Consider the following 15,633-nt stretch of genomic DNA (forward strand, 5'->3'; position numbering starts at 1 on the left):
CACACACACACACACACACACTCTCTCTCTCTCTCTCTCTCTCTCTCTCTCTCTCTCTCTCTCTCTCTCTCTCCTTCCCTCTTTCCTGATGAGGAAAGCTTGAATTTTGTGTGTCTGTCGACCTGCCAACACTTTCATTTCAGTGTTTTAATTTTCAACATAATGTTAATTTTGTGTGTTTGATAGAAATTTGTAATATTCTGCTGTGCATATTCTGGATAGTATTATGACAATTCCTGTATTATGTAAATGATGAAAAGGATGATAATAAATGAAATGAAATGAACTGATGGATGAGAACATTGTGTTAGTGGAGGAGCTAGCTTGTAAAGGAGAACAAACACGTAAATCTGGACGAAATGCCTTCAAGTTTGAAGATTACTATTGTTCAGTGCAGAATATTGTTCACAGTATGTACTGCACTTCAATAAGGTGTCTGCAAGATGGGTGCCACTTCAGTTGACTACCAAATTGCAAGGCTATTGCACTGATGCCTGTGAAGAATTTCTTGCATCATTTTCACATGGAAGGTGATGCATTTCTGGGAATCTGTTAAAAATTGTTACAGTTTATGAGACTTGAATCCACTAACACCAACCAGAAATGAAAAGGTCAAGTGAGGGATGGCACCACAGATCATCGCTGAAACCCGAAAAATTCTGCACTCAACTGTCTGCTAGAAAAATCATGCTCATTCTCTTTTGGGATGCAAATGAGTAATTACGGAGCATTACATGGGTATGGGAGTGATGCTAAACAGTACTTGTTATTCAGACATGCTGAAAAACTAACTTCACTGTGCGATCAGGTGTAAACAATGAGGACTTCTGACTTAAGGAGTATTGCTAGAGCATGACAACATCTGACTGCACACAGCCCATAAGCCACTTGAGACTATTCAGGAAATTAAATATGAATGCCTTGTACATTCTCCTTATTCACCAGATCTCTGTTTCGTTCAATCAAAAGGCAATAGGAGGCAGGTATTTCAGAAGTGAAGAAGAAGTGATAACAGTGGTGAATCACTGGCTTCACACACTACCAAAAGAATTCTTTCTTCATGGTTTCTATGTACTTCCAAAGTGGTGGAATACATGCATTCAGCGTTAGGGAGACCACATCAAAAAATGACGCAAGTTTTTATTCATTGTTACAATTAAAATATTATAGTCATTTCAAGGTTTTAATCTGAATCACCCCTGTATATACAGCATTCAATAGACTTATCCACTTGTGGAGGTTCAAAGGAAAGTGAATATTGGAAGACAACATTCATCATCAACACATGGACCCAGCATTTGGCACAATGGTATGTGGTGCTGTTATGTACACAAGACTGTCACCTCTGGTTCACATACCTGGAAATCTGGACAGCAGTCATTTCATTTCTGACATGTTAAAGCTGGTGGCTGTGCCCAATTGGTGAGATCTCTGTGACATTAACGTTCAATAAGATACCACACGACAACATGTTGTCTGTACTGTCTTGATGTAATTCGATATGAAGGGAGTTCTCTATATCTCACTTACCCATTGAAAAGATCCGTTCACCTGTTTCAACTATTCATCGATAGTCCTTGGTGTCGACATACTGCATTGTTATACGGGCTGAAAAATGGGGGCGGAAGTTCAACACTGACTACTATAAATGATGTAACCAACAGTTGTACAGTTCAATTTCATGGTTCTCTACTTTCACTGTTCAAAACCCCCACAATATTACACAGTTAATATGGCCAGTTCACTAGTGGTTAACTTTTTATAAGCCTCATTAATAGTTTGCAGGCACACATCAGCATACTGCTACAGTAGTTTACTGTTAAATATCTATGAGCAGTGAAAATCTAACCACACAGTTCTTGCAGAATAATATGGTACATATTGCACAGACACTGTCATTGTTTTAACACATGGCCTATTTGTGTGTGTTATGCTTATTTCACAGTTAAGTTGATGCATTGTTGTTGACCTAACCAATACAGGTTCCTCGTCTGAAAATTGGCCATGGACTGACAGCCCCAGGATCGGAAATCAGGTCTTTGTATATCCTCACAATAATAGGCACTGAAACTATACGTTGTTCAATGATTAAGTTACAGAAATTGCAATTAAAACATAACCCATTCAATTAACTGAATATATAGAAAAATTACTTCTTTTTAACAGTTTCTTCTACTACAAGGGTTAGGCCAAATTGTTTGTTTAAATGATGAAATTAACAGACAAACAATTTGTTTGGGAAAACTGGTAATTACTTTGGAATTAATTAAGGGCAGGCTTTACTAATATGTTTTCAAATAGAGTCAAATAGATACTTTAAGAAGCATAGTTATTCTTTTTCCAAATGTTATAATTATGACAGAATTTATATTTGTTTGTAAGTCAACAATAGAATCTAACTCATGAAACAATTACTGATTTCATCTTATAACGAAAGATATTAACTAGGAATAGTCAAAATAAATTAGGAAATTGATGACTTGCACAAAATTAGACCTGGTGCTATATACTTTAAAACGGAGGGCCAACCTTTCTCTTTTATGAAAATGCAGAATATACACACTTATGCTAATGGTAATTAGTCAAAATGAATTTAAGGAGGCAGATGGCAAAACAAGAGGGGAAGGAAAAAGATCCCAGCTTGCTTCAACACTGGTTTCTGAGATACTGGTATTTCACCACTTGCCAGCCATTATGATTGATGAAGTCTGGCGTAGAGATGAAGTATACCATAGAACGGCATGCCTGTATCTGTCTACAAGTTCATTTCAATTCGATGTTCAGCTGGTGTGGATTTACTGTGGCAGCCCTTGTGTACTACTTTTTGCACCTTGTATACTCCCAAATCAAACACAAAGTTAATCGTGTATTCTTCTTACCAATTTGTTAATGCACAATAAGGAACATTTCTTTCTGCAGTTTAATGGCTAGCAGTGTAGTGAGGGGCCCGCATCTCTTCAGGAGCAGTTCGAGAACATTTTTGCACACAAGCAACTTATCGTTTGGCACAGTAGTTGATCCACTTGTTTGGGGGAGATCATAGGTAATAGTGTCAATGAAGCTGAGAGGGGAAAAAGTGATTACCTGAGCACTAGGCCATCCCCTAACATCCGTCACTCAGTTAACTGAAGGAGCCTCATGTTAATCTCTTCTGTAGAGTGTCAGTATAACTAGAGTCAACTTTTAGTGTGTGGTCGGCGTTGTGAATATAGAAATGGGACACAGGTAGTCTGAGCCCTGAGGAACCCACACATTATGAACACTTTCCATTGTGTTTGTGCACTTAAGACTGTGTCCACAGGAGCCTAACATTTTGAAATCTGCAATTTGTTGTTTCTAAAAGTTGTAGAGACAATGCCATGTTAAAGCACAGTTGAAATTCTGAGATCTTGCCAACAAATAAACCTTCCTGGAAGGAGATGTTTACTTTCTGTCTGCTCTCTGAATTCTCAATGTGGATTGGTGAATACATTTAAACTGCTGGTGGGAGCTGGTGATAGTCTTTGTAGGTTACAGAGTGGCATAAATCATAAATTTAGGCTCTTTCTCTGTGAAAGGCCAAAGACTTTGGGGCGAGGTGAAGTGAGCTTGAAATGTTTTGGTGTGACAGTCTTGGTCCAATTTGTAGATGGAGTTGCTGCTCAGCCTTAGTCTGACTTCAGTGAGGTTTTAGTGTTCATATGAATTGGACCTTCAAGTTTCACATCTTACCCACTAGTCACGGAATATTTCCAGTGTTAGGATTTTACAGTGATGTAGGCGATGACTTCACTTTGTTCAGCCACAGCTTCACTCCACACACCAGCTACACTCAGCAGCCAGTGGCAGCATAGCCCTGGTAAGACCACGAAAATCAAAAAATGTGTGGTGCACATGGGAATTCAGTAGACGTGGTGGTGAGGTGGTTATTTCAGATCTGTAATAGTTTCAACCTGTATTTCAAATGCACTTGGTGCCTCATGCATCCTCTCGCTTACTCATGATGTTGGCCTTCTCATATCATGTGCAACTTAGTAACCAAAATCTCTCATATCTGTGAATCAGTGTTTAAATTACATCACCAGAAATTTTATTCTCCGGTGACAACTTTTCCGTTTACCCTTTCCATTTCATAATTCTGTTGTGCGCTCACTCATTCCTACACTCTTGTTACCATGTTAAAATTATTTTCACAATTTGATGATTGCATCACATGATCATTATATGACCGGGTATGCCACCAGCCAAAATTTTTTGCAGCATCACACTAGTGGCTACCCTGTAAACAGTCTTATCTTTTGTAAGAAGTCATTGCAATTTGTGAATCTCCAACTAGATTCATGTTCACTTATACATGCCATAACTCCCCTTTGTGTTAATAAATATTATATTTATCGGTTCAATATCTTTAATTTTGTTGTCAATAGTTTCCATTTTTCTTAACAAATTGTGTCTCCAGGTACTTCTACCATAAACGTAAGGTGAGCCTCTCTGACAACCTATGGGCTTTATTATGTGTTTCCTTAATGGGTAACAGTTGAACTTTATCAAGTAGCCTAATCACATCATGGGGGTAAACGATCATTTTTGGTTTATTTGGGGTGATAGTCTGCAATTAAATTCACATTTACTTACCAAAGGAATACTTGTAGACCGGTGTGCATGCCAGTCCCTGCACAACCGTCGTCTGGCATAACTGTTGACGCTGCCACTTCTTGAAAACTGGGAGGTTCGATGCCATCCGCTATAATTTCCAACCATGCCATTTATTGTGAGATCAGAACGTAGGACAACTTTTCACATAACTAATGACCCACCATTGCCTTTTGTAAGAATGGAAATGCATGGGAAATATTTTGTAAAAATGATTATGGTATTCAGTTTCTTTGGTGTAAGAAAAAAATACTCAGTTGAGTGATGACCACAGTACACAGTGATTATGTTCTATATTTTAAAATTTTGTAAAACTTTTTTTATTAATTGCAGTATAGCACATTTGCTAATGTGAATTTTCTGTCAGCTTATGGGTTTAGTTCACAAAAATTTTCGGTATTCTCAGCAACAGGGCACGAGTGCTGTGTGTGTGTGCAGCATATCATAGGCATAGGCAGGGCTCAGTCGTGTTTAGTAAATGAGAACTATGAGTCAGACTAGGCAACTAGGAAATACGGAGACAGTTACGGAATTGATTCACATGGAATCAGATAATGTGGTGAGTGGTTATTGACAGGGATCTACCTCAGGTAGGCGATAGCAATAATCAAGAAAATACCCTACTGGATTCAGTGCTTGATCAGGCAGCAGGATTTCCAGCCACAATGGACAGCCAAAGGCACTAGGTTTCACAGGGAGATACACAAGGTTTGGAACTCAAACTGTTGCACTTAACTGTTGCATTTAACTGTAGCACCCATAACACTGACAGGAGTTTCTTCTAGTATGAGGCAATGTTCAGTCAGATCCTGCAGTTTGTGGCTAATACATTGTTACAAATTAGGCAGTTAAAGGCTGACGTGTCAGAACAAATGAGGCAGGTCATGGCTGCCAGCAAAAAACAAACTAAGACGATAATGGAACAAGTCAGGCAAGAAGTCAACATGGCCACAGAGACGATCTGGCAACAAGTAGACCAGCAAGACAAGGAATTAAAAAAAAAATTACAAAGAATTTCAGAAGAAACAAATACAGCTGAACCAGCAAGCCTTGTCTACATAAAAAAATTAAAAAAACGCTCATCAGTTACTGAAATTGTCGAAACAGGAGCAAAAGCCCCAACATTAGGAACAAAAATTTGTGGAAGTAAACAAGCATCAGGAAGCACAGGGAAATAATCTACAGGATGCAGTCAAATGCATTGATGAGGTGGAACAGGCAGTACGCTCCATACCAGATGCCATTGAACTGAAAGTCAGAGAGGTACTGCAGCAGAGAGACAGGCAGCCCAGTAAAACACCTCCTGAACCGATTGCTGAAACTGCAGAAGTTCATGAGCACTTTCAATTTAAGCAAATGCAAGAAATCATGAACAGAACACGCCAGCAGTGGGAGGAGTCAGTCTCTGAGGAACTAAATAATCAGCATCTCCAGGAGCCACAGACATCAGGTGCCAAGGCAGGCACCCGCGCGGTCATGTGCAGTGTCTCTGCAGTATCTGAAGATTCGCTCAGCAGTGACCACAGCAAGTCACCACCCAGAATGTGAATTTGGTGCCCCTGAAACTGACGTCTTGGCAGGTACCCCAGGGGTGGAATGTTTCCTCTGAAAGACGACAAGTGACTGCATCTGGTTGAGGGACAGTATCAGCCACATGCAGCACCTGGAACATGTCTGTCAGATTAACTGGGAAGACCCTACATTCGGCCCCCTGTGATGTCTTTCGCCACCTGCCATGCCCCAAGGCGACCTCCCACTACTACGGATAAGGGGTCAACCTAAATGTGAGCAGTGACTGGACTGGCCTCCATTGCAAACTGATCGGTGGACTCACAAGTAGTGCTGGATGTGCGTTGGATCCCCAGGGCCAGTCCACAACAGTTATGTCCATCCACTACAGCCTCAAGCTGTGTAACCAAAGCCAACACAGCCTCAAGCTGAGAACAAAGTGTCACTGACTCTGCTCACATTGATACACAGCAATCACAGTCCCTATCCATACTAAAAACTGTGGTAAACTACACTACACAGAAAACAAACAACTATCGACATGAACTGCAAAACTCTGCTGTAGAGACGGACAATAAAAGCCAGGACTGTATCTAATAAATTAGATTAATATGCAGAGTTTCAAAAACTAAACTACCAGAACACACAGGTGAGATAAATAATTCGCTCCTGGTTAGGAACTTTTAAAACGTCATAAAATTGGTTTATCTTCTGACACAAATGAAAACAGGAGAACTGTGTCTATTTAAACTAAGGGTCCAGGAAAAGAATGAGTTAAGTCCATTTTTTTTGTTACAGATTTCACCAGAACGTGAAAGTGTGGAACAGACCCAATATTTCCTACTGTAGTAAGTAGGCAAAAGCAACCTCAGTCATACTGTATCCGAGATTTGAAAAAATGCAGAACAGGGTAAGAGAGAGCTCAGTTCATCTGAAACAGAGAAAAAAAAGGCTTACTCTATTAACTACTGGTCTTTAAATAATGATATAGGTTACAGCTCTGATAAACATTTGTTGTCAAACATTGTTGTAATTATGTGGATTGTTGGCACATTAAGCTGTTGTGTGCAGGCCTTTGTATAGTGCACTGAAGTGTCTGAAATTTTGCAATAATACGGATGTGGAACGTGAGCTATTAAGTGATGCCTTTAGTGGAAGTACAGAAGGAGGTCAGCAGCTAATGAAAACAAGAGAAAAGCATAGCTGCTTATTTGAGGAACACAGCAAGATTAATTCAATGTCTCATGAGGTGAGAGAAAACTTCCATTGTAGGCTACAATGCTTTGACAATGTGCCTGAAGAGACAAGACAAAGTATTTTAAAAGAAATCAACTTGATGGAATCTGTAGATCTGCAGAATGCTTATCTATGTGGTCTCAATACTGTACTTCCCATACAGTGTAGAAGGCCTAGGAAAGATGAATGTGAAGCAAGATTTAACAATGCATCCTACAAGTAAAGAGTGCAAGGGCAAATAGTGGATGTGGGGAGAAGTTGTAGTTTGTAGTGAGGCATTTATGGCAATGCACAGCATATCAACAAATAAGATTCAATAGTTAGTGTCTAGTCTTTGAACCACTAAGAGGGGAACATGGGAACAGGCCCTGGAAATTAAGTGATGAAAAAGTTATTACCTTTAAGCAGCATATTGCCTCCTTTTGGAATAGAAATAGTCGTTATGGGTTAAAACATACAAGTAAAGTGTACCTATCTGAGGAACTAGGTATGAGTAAAATGTTATGTTTATTCAGAGAGGGTCATACTATGATTAAGGAATTTTATGAAACATATACACACATATTCAATACTAACTTCAATATTTCCTTTTGGTATCCTCACAAAGATTCATGTAGTACCTGTGACAAATATACAGTCAAAGTGAAATGCCTGGAACTGGAAAAACAAAGGTGCACTGAAGTATTAGAAACAAAAGATACTGAGACTGAATTGAAGAATTTGAAAACTTTATACAACAATTACAAACTGCAAGACAACACATTTCATGATAGAAAGCAAAAAGCTAAGGGAAGTTTAAAGACATGGAAAACTAAGCTAGATGAATGGATTTTTGAACAGAGTCTGCCTCTGCCTAACATTACAAGTAACATTGTGTACTATGAATGGCAATTATCTATGTATGCTTTCAACACACACTGTTTATCAAATGCACAAAGTTCATTTTTCATGTACCCTGAATGTGTTACCAAAAACGCAAGTGATGAAGTCTGCTCAATGATTCATACATTTTGTTAAAAATTATCTTGGCATGGTCATGAAATATCAAAACATATTTTTTAATTCATGTTCTGGCCAAAATAAGAACTACACACTTATTCAGTTTTTGCGCAATTTAGTTACAGTAGAGAAAAGATTTGACACTTTACGAGTAATGTTTCCAATAAGAGGACATTATTATTTGGAATGCAATAAAAACATGGGAATTATAAACAAGATAGCTCGTATAGAAGTTCCCAAAGATTGGACAGCCTTTGTCAGCTTGGTCAAAGACTTCACTATTTGATGTGGTTGAAGCTAATATGGAACATTTTGCCAATAGACTGCATTCCTGAAGCCCCTGTACAGGCTGAAGAGTCCGTTTTTCTACATGTCTACTTATAAAACTAGTCAAATTAATGATATGAATATAATAGAGGGAAACATTCCACATGGGGAAAAAAAAACACACACACACACACACACACACACACACACACCCACACACACACACACACACACACACACACACACACACGGAATGACTCCTCACCCTACACCGGGTGACTTTAATGGATCATGGGAGGCTGCTGTTCTGAAGTCAGCTCATCTAGCTGAAGAATCAAATGAACTAGAGTTTGATTTACCCAAGTTTCATTATATCTGGTAAGATTGTAAGATACTCTCCAAACCTTGTTGATTTTTTTAAAACTATGATATAGTTTCAAATTGTAAAATGTTCTATTTCATATTTTTAGACCAACTACATATCTTTCATCAGAAATATCTGTATCTGCAGGTTTTGAAAAACTTCTGTGGGGCAGAAGCACAAGAATATTATGACAGTCTTCCTGTTGCCTAAAGTTCTCATAATTAGAACAGGTAATCTTGAACTGATTTTTGAATATTTTTGATTCTGACTTAAGTACTAAAGGAATAAGCAATGCTTATTCTACCTTGAATTCATAGACTCAGCTCCTCCTTGATATTGATCTGTTACAGAATCTTAGAACATACTCTGAGCTCAAACATAATGAGATATCTTGAACAGAATGACCTCCTCAATACTAAACAGCATGGATTTCGAAAACATTAATCATGCGAAACCCAACTAGCACTTTTCTCAGATGACATACTGAAAACTTTGGATCAAAGCAGTTAGACAGATGCTGTATTTCTTGATTTCCAAAAAACATTTGACTCAGTACCACATCTACGCTTATTGTCAGAAGTACAATCATATGTGGTATCAAGTAAAATTTGTGACTGGGCTGGAGACTTTTTGGTAGCGAGGATGCAGCATATCATCTTGGGTGGAGAGTCATCGTCAGATGTAGAAGTTACTTTGGGTGTACTCCAGGGCAATGTTTTGGGACCCTTGCTGTTATTGTTGTACATTAATGGACTTGCAAACAATATTAATAATAAAATCAGGCTTTTTCCAGTTGATGCTGTTATCTATAATGAAGCAGTATCTGAGAGAATCTGCATAAATGGTCAGTCAGATATTGATAAGATTTCAATGTGATGCAAAGATTGGCAGCTTGCTTTAAATGTTTACAAATGTAAAATTATGCACTTCACAAAACAAAACAAAAAATGTAGTGTCCTACGACTATAGTATCAGTGAGTCACAGTTGGAATCGGCCAACTCATACAAATACCTGGATGTTACACTATATAGGTATATAAAATGGAATGATCATATAGGTTCAGCTATGGGTAAAGCAGGTGGTAGACTTTGGTTTGTTGGTAGAAAAGTGGGGATGTGTAATCAGCAATCTACAAGGAGATTGCTTACAAATCACTCATGTGACCAGTTCTAGAATATTGCTCTAGTGGTGGGACTCGTACCAGATAGTACTAACAGTGAATAGTGAAAATTTCCAGAGAAAGGCAGCATAAATGGACACAGGTTTGTTTAATCTGTGGGAGAGTGTCACACATGTACTGAAGGAACTGAACTGGCAGACTCCTGAAGACAGACGTAACCTACCCCGAGCAAGTCTGTCTGTAAAGTTTCAAGAACTGGCTTTAAATGAATACGCTAGGAATGTACTACAACCCCTGTGTATCATTCTCAAAGGGATTGTGATGATAAGATTAGAACAATTACTGCACACATAGAGGCATTCAATCAATCATTCTTCTCACGCTCCATATGTGAATGGAACAAGAAGAAACCGTAATGACTGGAACAATGGGACCTATCCTCTGTCATGCGCCACAAAATGGTTTAAAGAGTAAAGATTTGAATGTAGAATAACACATTTAATAAGAAGTTCAGCTTGCCAGGGGACCTTTCCTGAACTTTTAAAAATAACTGTACGAGTGTATGAAAAGGGTACAGCCACTTACATAAATAATTATGGACAAATCCCATTGACTTCAACACTTGGCATGTTGCTTGAAAGAGTTCAAATGGCTCTGAGCACTATGCGACTTAACTTCTGAGGTTATCAGTCGCCTAGAACTTAGAACTAATTAAACCTAACTAACCTAAGGACATCACACACATCCATGCCTGAGGCAGGATTCGAACCTGCGACCGTAGCAGTCACGCGGTTCCAGACTGCAGCGCCTACAACTGCACGGCCACAACAGCCGGCTTGAAAGAGTAATTGTATACCAAATGGAACACTCTTCCTGTAAATACAATCTATCAGACAACTCAGAGCAAGGATTCTGAAACGGACGATTCACAATAACAGCAGTAGCAATTTTTTACCCATGAACTGCTGAACAGACTGGATAAAGGAAACAAAGTTATTGGGACTTTTCTAGATTTTTCTAAAGCATTTGATTCTGTTAATCATGCAGTGCTATTATGCAAGTTAGAAACTTATGGTATACAAGGAGTAGCACTAAAATTCTTAAGTTCTTATCTCCGAGATAGAAGACGGTGTAGTACACTAAGTTCTAATAATGAAAGTAAGACATTCATAGAGTAAAGGCAGCATACAGAACTCTCATCTGTGGAGTCCCACAGGGAAGTATACTTGAGCCATTCTTGTTTCTGGTATATTTTAATGACACAACACAGCCACAAAACTCAGAACTAGTGAGCTATGCTGATGATACACCAACTATTAGCTGGGACCATACCAAGCAGCTAGCAATCCAAAACAACAAAGGAAACTTTGAAACGATCACAGAATATTTAACAATGAATAAACTTACACTGAATAAGGACAAAACCATAGTAATAAAGTTCTTGTTAAATTATAATAATGCTCATATTCAATCACTTTCTACAGTTGACACATCTGATAAACTTATGTTTTTAGGTATTTTTTATTTTATTTATTTATTTATTCTTTGCCCATGGACTCCAGCTGAAAATCCAGCTGAGAGTATTGGGTGTGTCATACAATAGCCTATTAACATTAAACTTGATTTCATTATATATAAATGAAACAAATAATTAAACAGAAATAGTCCATAATCATACAAAGGTTTTACATGTTTCACATTATATGTACACACAAATCCAAACAACATACAGAAATTATAATTTTAAAGGTACATTTCAGTAATGATGTATTTCAACACCATCTTAGTATTCACTCAAACTGTATATACATTTCTCTGTGAGATATAATTTCAAATGATTTTTAAAACATTTTAGATCTGTTTCTTTTTTAATGATTTTGGGGAGTTTATTAAAAAACCTTTTGCCTGCTTCTTCTGGGGCAGTCATAGCCAGTTTTAGATTTCTGTTTATCATGTAGTAATTTTCATTTCCTCTTGTACTGTGTTTGTGTACATCTTTATTTAGGAGGTGTTTATCATTTGACCTTACTGCCATTATGCTTTGGTATATGTACAGTGAATATACTGTCATAATATTATAGTGTACAAAAGCTTGCCTACAGGTCTGTCTTGGTGGTATTTTTGCAATGCATCTCACTGCCCTTTTCTGAATTGTGAATATTCTTTTTAGGTAGCCAGCTTGTGCATTTCCCCATATATGAACTGAATAAGACAAATGTGGGAAGACAAGTCCATAATACATTGATCTGAGGACTTTATTATCCACTGTCTTAGCTGTTTTATGCATGATGAAGATCTGTTTGTTTATCTTTTTACACAGTGCATCTATGTGCTCCCCCCATGCCAAATGTTTGTCTATTATAGTTCCTAGAAAATTTGTGCTGGTTACTTCTTTAATAGTCTTTCCATTTATATTAACATTTATATTATAATTTTCACTATGCTTGGTCTGAAATACTACATTCATTGTTTTAGACTGATTCATAAACAGGTTGTTTTGTGTTAAATATTTATTTGCATTTTCAATAGTCAGGAGTGCTTCCTTCTCAAGCTCCTCTTTTGTGTCAGCTGTGCAAATGATTGTTGTATCATCAGCATACATTATAAGTTTCTGACTTATATAGCTAGGGAAGTCATTTACATAGAGTATAAATAGTATTGGCCCAAGCACAGACCCTTGCGGCACACCGTGTTTAACTGTTTGTAATTCTGATCTGTAGTTTGTTATATTTCCCCCACTAGTATGTCTGATTTCTGGGCATTGTTTCCTATTTGTAATGTATGATTTAAGTATGTCATAGCATTTTCCTCTAATTCCATACTGATATAATTTCATCATTAATTTTGAGTGGTTCACACAATCAAATGCCTTAGATAGGTCCATAAAAATCCCACAAGTCTTTTGTTGCCTGTCAAGTAAATTAAGAATGTGCTCAATTATATCTGTTGATGCTGTTTTTGTTGACTTCCCTTCTCTGAAACCATGTTGTGATGAATGCAGTATACTGTACTTAGTTATAAAACTTACAATTCTATTCTTTATTATCATTTCATAGATTTTAGCAAATGTTGAGATCAATGATATTGGCCTGTAATTTCCTAATTCATCCCTGTTCCCTTTCTTAAATATTGGCTTCACTTTACTTACTTTCAGTGAATCTGGAAATATACCTTCTTCTATCGAAGAATTCAGCATGTGTGTCAATGGTTTTAATATACATTCCCTGCATTCCTTTATGAGATGTGATGTGACACCATCCAAGCCAGATGAATGTTTAATTTTAAGTTGTTTTATTAGGTTTGACACTTCTGCATCTGTTGTAGGTGTGAAAACCATAGTATGATTTGTATGTGGGGGGTTTAACAATTTACTTACTGCATTTGTTTTATTTTGACTTATTAATTCATCTGCTACAGTAATATAATGTCTGTTAAAAGTATTGGCTACTTCGAGAGGGTTTGCGTTGCTTTTTCCGCTCATCAGTGGGCAGATGTCCTCTGCCCGATTTGTTACTTTTCCTCTCTCTTCATTAATGAACGACCACAAACCTTTTGAGTACTTCTTTCCCTTATCTATAGACATCGTGATGAATGATGCTTTAGTTTCTCTGATAAAACTACAGTACTCTTTCTTTTTTATTTTATACAGTGTGTTGTAGGCCTCAGTATTTTTTTGTTTGGAGAGGTCATAATACATTCTCAGATTATTTCTGGCATGGATTACTTCTCCACTCACCCAGCTTTTCTTTTTTTGTTGCTGTTTGACAAGCCTTTTACTAACAGGACATGCAACATCATAATAATAATTGAATAAAGAATAAAACTCGTTCCATTTGGTGTTTGCATCTTTAGCTGCATATATTGTTTCCCAGTTTTCTGCCTCTAACATCTTTTTTAGCAGATTTATGTTATGTGGGTAGTTCTGTCTTCTCATCTCCCATATCTTCTGCACTGAATCACTAGTCTTTATATTTATGTCTATCATGATTGCAAAATGGTCTGCTAATGTGGAGTTTATTACCTGTGTGTCACAATAGCATGTAGGAATATTTGTTATTACATGATCAATAATAGTTTCACTATGCTTTGTTACTCTGGTTGGTTTATCTGTTTTTATTTTTAGATTGTATATGCGCAATACGTCCAGTAGGGTCTTAGTATTGTCTGTATTTTTACTCGTATCTATGTTCAGATCTCCTATAATGATCAAATAAGCATATGTTTTTGAGAGGTGTTGGATTATATCTTCCAGCTGTTCAAAGAAGGTTTTAATTATACCATTTGGTGATCGGTACAAACCTAATACACAACATAAATTCCCAGCAATTTTAGTTTCCAGTGCTGTAGCTTCAAAGCTCAATTCTATAGCATATTTTGTTATATTTATGGCTTTAGTTGATTTATAGTTAGAAAAAATGGCAACCCCACCACCTTTATAGGAAGTTCTGCAAAAACTGGCTACTTTCACATAATTCTTCAAGTTTTACATTCCTATGTGATTTTCTTTTAGCCCATGTTCTGTAACTACTAGAATGTTTGGCCTATACTCCTGTAATATTACCTCTAGTTCCTCTGTTTTATTGTTTATGTATTGAACATTTTGGTGAAGTATTCTAACAGTTGGCTTTGAATGTAATAGTTCCCCTTCCTGTAATATACTAAGCACTTCACTTGCTCCCTTTGCTTCTGGTACTATGCAGTGATTTTTTTTCAGTTTGTGTCATTAAACCTGGTTCGTATCTTTGTCCGGTGTTTATATTCCTCTCACTATTGTCGCACTGGTATTTAAGATGGACAGTTTTACTTACATCTTTTTCCATGTTCTCTTTCTGCTTACTCGGTACCATAAAAAATCCTCACTTAGTGTAGCAGGTCTCCTAGTTCTCAAGCATCTCTCTTGATTGGAAGCTGCTTCTGCTGTTGCTCTCCCAGGCCTCAGGTACCTCTTCTGTGTGGTTGCTGTTGCTGGTGGCTCCCGTGCTCCCCGACTTGGTGACTGCCCTTCTTTGTTAGCTGCTGGCACTGCTAATGACCTTTGTATGTTTTCCTCACATGCATTTTCATTGCCTTGAGGTAGTATTATGGGGTCTGCTGTTCTGGATGCTGTTGCTGTTGACGACAGCTCTGCTGATGATTGTGGTGATTCTGCTGCTATTGGTTTATCTGACACTGCTGCTGAGAATATCTGAGCCTTTGCTGCTGCTACTGGTGTTTGTTGTAGCTCTACTGCAGATAATGATGGTCCCACTGTTACAGACAACTCTTGTTTTGGCGGAATTGGGATTGGAGACACTTCCATTACAGATGACTCATTAATAAATTTAAGTATTTCGGCAGTAATAATCTTTTTCCCTTTTACGTTCATGTGGAGACCATGTCTTGTGAAGTGCTCTCTGTGCACACTGTTTATCTCTACAAAAGTCGTATTCTGGAAACCTCTACATATTTTCTCAAATAGCCTGTTTGCTGTAACAATCTCTATGTTTACGCACAAATTTTCCATCA

Source organism: Schistocerca nitens, chromosome 1 (assembly GCF_023898315.1).
Source record: "Schistocerca nitens isolate TAMUIC-IGC-003100 chromosome 1, iqSchNite1.1, whole genome shotgun sequence".
NCBI classification, from domain to species: domain Eukaryota; kingdom Metazoa; phylum Arthropoda; class Insecta; order Orthoptera; family Acrididae; genus Schistocerca; species Schistocerca nitens.